Source organism: Dermacentor silvarum, chromosome 1 (genome assembly GCF_013339745.2).
Source record: "Dermacentor silvarum isolate Dsil-2018 chromosome 1, BIME_Dsil_1.4, whole genome shotgun sequence".
Lineage (NCBI taxonomy): Eukaryota > Metazoa > Arthropoda > Arachnida > Ixodida > Ixodidae > Dermacentor > Dermacentor silvarum.
Genome location: NC_051154.1, coordinates 343,062,028 through 343,068,027, shown reverse-complemented (window position 1 = coordinate 343,068,027; position 6,000 = coordinate 343,062,028).

Sequence of the window (6,000 nt, the reverse complement as noted above, 5' to 3'; positions counted from 1 at the left end):
ACAGCCGCCTAGGTCTTGGTGCTCTCATGATCGTTTCGTCAACTTGGTAGGTACCAAAATTGGCATAGTATAGCAAGAGTGCATGACGAACATAAATGAAAGGTCATGACAGGAATAACATCACACAACATCGATTCCCACAGGGCGTGGGATCTGCCGTTTTTTTTTTCTGAGCCTAAATACATAGATGAAGATGTAACATCGCGTGGTATGTTGCATGTCATGTTGATACTGCATCCTGGATTTTTACGTCAACTCGCGGTATGCGAGAAGGACTTGACGAGCGCTTTTCGTCGTCTGCGAAGAAAAAACCATCTAGGCCAAATTGACGTGAATTTTCCCAAAAAGTAACGCTGAAAGCACTTCGATACAGATCCATATTATCATGCCGTGGTGGCTGTGGAGATCAAGGTCGAGCCAAAACCTTTTAGTGGAAGAACTTGTGCCAAAAAAATTGACACTCAAAGCACAACATCTGCGGCGACCACAGCCATGCGTCGTCGAAATCTGATCAACGGGTCGAGACCGTCGGCTTTACACCCGGCGTTTCTACCGAGACGTTAAGCAATATTAAATATCCCCATTTTGAAATAATAGGAAGGTTCCTTGGGAGACATGCCGTCAGTGGTGGCGACCACGGAGTGACGGCTCATATGAAGTAATGAGACGCCAATAAAGAAAGATCCATTAATGAACTTTTAAACTATTAATTTCAGCGGGCTCATCGTACTTGCGAAATTGAAGCGAGCTCTCCGTACAAGTCACATCAACTTTTGTGTCTGGGAAAATGCGATTACCAGCGGAACTTTGGCACGAAGAAATTCGGCTGTCAAGGGCAAGAATACCGAAACTGCGAGGCTGCCGCGAGTGCAGAGCCGCGCCTCTCGAGACGGCGTTCTGTGAATGTCACCCAGCAGTGGGCAACCAGTGCTCTGCGACAGCGAGGAGCCGCACCACGCAGGACGATACTTCTGCCCGAAAAACACCGCAACCAACGGCTTTAAAAGGCGAAACATAAAGGAGAGATTCTTTGAGGCCATACGTGGAATAAGCTTGAATCAGTGGGCCTGATTTTCTTTTTGTTTTTATCCAGCCAACGATATTCAAACCAGAGAAAGAAGTTGCTCGAAGGTGGACATTGCAAGATTGGAGTAGGAATAAATATTCCTTTATTACTATCATATAGTGCTTTGACAATATTGTCGCGGTTCAACGCGAACCAGAGACAACAATGGCGGAACAAGACGGCGGCGGAACAGCCTGTTGAAAAAAACCACCAGAACAATAGAAGTCTTCGTCTTCGAATCCGCCTGTCCCACTACCCGGAGTACGTTAAAGCACATATCGTCATCGTAGTATACATGTCTACATAGAGCACGCGTCAATATGTTGTATTCGCATCGACACGACACCGACAACATGGCTCCGACAATATGCGGTGCAGCGTATGATGTTTTTTAAGCGAAACAAAACAATTACCGTGTTATTCTTTTAGCGTCGCTCTACTTCTCTGTTCATTATTAACTTCACTTATACGGATTCCGCAAATGATCTATCATTGTGTTTTTATTCTCTTCTTCATTAATACGTAATAAACATTTTGTTTCAGATAGTCTGACTTTTAACTCATGACGTAAACGTAAGCTGTCTGACTGCTCACGTTTCTGCTCTTAGAATAAGATTTTAAGAAGTTTGCCTGAAGCTATCTCCTGCCGCCCAGTTGGCATATTCTCTTAGTGAGCACGCGCCATAAATGGGGATCTGCCTCGTCGTTACCATCACCATTATGATCAAAACATCAGGATGTGCAACTCTATCTCTATGCTGATGACATTGCATTTTTCTCCTCATCACGGGATGTCAATAGGTTGCATCAAATTTTGCAATCTTATTTGTCAGCACAACAACAACAACAAAACAACAACAACAACAATTATTATGCACGCTCTTGCGCGAGACAAGGAAGACAACGACTCCTTCCTGGGCAGCTCTCGGTTCCAAAGAACCGCCATGACGTGCCTACGACGGTTTAAGGGCATGTTAGCCTGCGCAGCAGCAGCAGCACAAGCTGCGAAAGTGGTTGCTGACTTGGCCTCGCATCCCGGCATGGTGGGTGCATCGTTGAGTAGCGAGGTGCAGTATTGCTACCTGCTGCGATCCCGTGTTCCCCCACCACCTAACGCCTTCATGCAGTTCGCACAAGAAAAGAGGCGTTCGGTGGCCGCCATGAACGCGAATAAAACAAATGGCGCGTTAGCAGCCGCCTGGCAAAGCTGTGACGTCTTCCGCGCGCCGCCGACAAGGAGCCCTTCCAGCGCAAGGTAGCCGAAGCTGTCGCCGTCCGCCGAAGGAAGTACCCGGACTACGCGCACAACCCGCGAGAGGCCCACCGGCGCAAGGAGCAGGAGCGCATTCCCAAGCATGTTACCGGTAAGTTGAACAACGACAGTTCCTGGGACAAGGAGCAGCATCCGCTTATTTCCACGGTCACGGCCCAGGGTCGAGGCAGCCGGAAGTTCCAGCTGCATCTGCATCCGCCGCCACTGCCACCGACGCCAAGGAGCAAACACCATGCTACCATCAGTGCTGCTCCAGTCAGCGCTTCGGGCGCCGGTCAGGGAACTGTAGTTTGTATACCGACGGCCACTGTCCCGGCCACGACGAAGCATCTCGAAGAACAAGTGGTGGCTGCAAAAGTTGCTGCTTTAAGAGCATTGGCTGAATTGTTGAAGAGGCAACCGCCACACTTCCACACCTATGCTGAGCTCACCTTGATCAAGATCTTCGTTATATTCAAGCAACCCGAGAGAGAAGTGAGCCGTGCTGCCGAGCTGTGTTCTATCGATGCTGCGGCTGCGCTAGCCCCTGAGCAAAAAATGCGGCTCCTGCACTAACTGATCAGGAAGTAGGATGACCAATACGTTGCCATCGCTGTCATCAAGGTCATGTCCCGACTCGTGGAAGCACATCCAAAAAAGGATAATTGTCCAGCTTCTGCCTGTGATGATGCCTGCTTTCCTGAAAGCGTAAGATCACAGCGAGAGTTCTGTGCTGAAGGCGGCAGTATTTTGCATGGGGACGCTGCATGGCGTGGTCGGCTGTGAATTGATGAAGCCACACTTGCCTTCTTTTACGGGATTGAAGAGACCACAGGGCAATTGCAGCAAAAGCACACCTGGCTCCCCTTCAAGTACAGCATCTTCCTCCAGCAACCCTTAAAGTGGGGGGCGGCCCAAGCACCACCTCTCAAGCCAATTCTTCTCTTTGGGCTGCAGCCTGCCGCCATTGCTTTGCTCCTGCTTTGCCAATAACTGTGGCCCCATGCTGAGCTTTAGTGTTGCAGCAACTCAAACACGAACTTGATTTCCATGTGCTGTGCGCATTTTTCTTTCTTCGAGTGTGTGACTACAGCACATTTTGCTGCAAAGTGCACGTCTCAAGGTTTCCATTGCCATTGCTTCAGGTTCACGAAAACACATGACGGCGCGTTACAACTTCCACCGCTGCTGCAGACATGCGCCACCGTTACTGCATGGGGCGAACAAAAAAAGCGACGTATGTACGGCGGCATTGCAATTCAAGGCCACACTGTAATATACTCACGTATTTTTAACGAGATTTTGACGAGTCTTGTCGACCACCCGGCATCGATGCGACCGGTGAAGCGCCGCCCTCCTTGAGTGCCGTCTTGGAATATGGAGACGCGATCCAGTCTCTTTCTGGCACGAAATGTGACCGCGAAATGCAACAGGATGTCGCTGCATGGCATGAAAGGCGGAGTGGATGGCGGCAGCTGGAGCCTTGCGCAAAGTAAAGATACCTGTTTATTACGTAATAAAAATCGTATCATACGCTCACCGCACGAGTGTCACTATTTCAGTAGCGATGACATCAAACATTCAATAGTTGAGAGTTGGTAAGACTATAGAATTCAAATTAAACTAATTAGCTTCCTCTATGCAATGATATACCGTAGGGCTGTGAAAACACATGACTGTTTGGCCGGACATGACTATGGACGAAGCATTTTCTTCAAAAAATTGTGCAGGTTCCACGCACAGTGGGAAGCTTTGTTATGCGAGGCATTTTGCTGGCACCGGGCTGTCCAGCATTGGTTGAGATTCCGCAAAACGATTCCAGGTGAACCAACGTGTTCCTGCACAATTGAGTAGTTGCGTTTGTGGGTCGGGAGCATACGACAGGGCGATTGTTGGGAGTACAGCATAGTATAACAAGAGAAATTCGGATTGTGACGTTATCAGCGACTACGTGGTATACAATAGTGGGTACATATGGCTGTTTCATGTGGTTTACCTTAAAGCGACGACGACATTCTACTTCGGTGAAGAAATGTTAAAACTTTATTTACTTGGGCGATCATCCGACAACGTGGCGCAGTTTCTACGTAGCGTAAGCTGCTACGAGCATAGAAATATTTCATTGCTAGGAAAGACAGAGAGGTCGACCTGAGCTAGTGTGCTCTATTCTGCTACTCTGTACTGGGGAAGAGGGAAGGGCAGTGAAAGTACTGGGATGGATGATGATGATAAGAGGAGTGGTGACTGCTTATGTACAGGGTCGACCACATCTAAGGTGAACACCTGATTAGTATTCAAGCCGGTAAAACTACAGCGTTTATTCTACTTCACGAGTGAAATGTTCGTTATACGATGTGTAATCATGGTGTCGATAAATACAATAATAATTTTTCGAATTATGTACTGAACATCCCCTTCTATGATGTCTTGAATACTAATGAGGTGTTCACCTTAGATGTGGTCGACCCGGCACATTGGACGGTGGCCCTACTAGAGCCGCTCGTCTAGCTTTGTGGCCTGTAGAAACTCGCCCATTCAAGATCGTCACCGAACACCATTCATTATGCTGGCTTGTAAGTTTTCGAGATTCGTCTGGGTTTACGACTTCGCGAACGTGACTTTGTGGTAACTTACACAAGTGCCTGCCATCATGCTGACGCCGATTGCATTTCTCACCTACCATTGACAACGACAAACTCCGATGAAGACAGCTTCGATGAGTATCTATCTGGCTACTATTGCTCCTGAATTTCCCGATCTCACCGCATTCCAACAGGAACAGCCTAACGAAGTAAGCTGGAAATCTCTTTTTTGTCACGGCCCAAACTCCTAAAGCCAGTGGTCGGTTCTCGACATCTAGTCACCTGGTCACCTGGACCCGACATCTGGTCATCTGGGATTCGCGTGCACGCTGCAGCGGGTCCAGGAGCGCTTTTATTGGCCACAGATGCGTCACACAACAAAGAAATACGTGGTTAGCTGTGATCAATGCCAACGCAGACCAACGTACACAGACCAACGGTCTTGTTGAACGGACGAACCGAATTCTGACGAACAAGCTGGCCATGCACGTGTCCTCTGACCACAAGAAGTGGGATGACGTCTTGCCATTCATCACGTAACAGCGAAGCATGAAACAACAGACTACAGCCCATTCAACCTTTTTTATGCCCGATCGCCGCGGACCTACCTCGACACCATCCTGCCGTTTTCTCCCTAAAGCGAACATTAAATCCCCAAGACACTCTTATTTGCCTAGATGCCCGACGGATAGCACGTCGTCACACGGTGGCATCGCAAAACCGCTCAAAGCAGTGGTACAACAGCACTCCTCAATTAGTTGCTTGTGAAAAAGGCGCTTTATGGCAGTTTTGCGAGCGTCATAACTACTGCGCTATACACCCACGCTTGGAGAACGTGCATTTATGGGAACCATATGGTCGCATTGTACTGACGATTGCAACACAACTTCCTTTGGGAGAGAAAGAGAAAATGAGAGTGAGAGACAGAGAGCAAGAAAGAAAGAGAAAGAAAGTAAGAGAAAGAAAGTAAGAGAAAGAAAGTAAGAGAGAGAGAGATAACCTAGATACAACCAAGAGACGCAATCAATCGGCTCGCTTCACTGTGTCTTGAGCTTTGCGCGGCCTAGTGCAAGGCTTTCGCCTTTTTTTAACGAAACAAA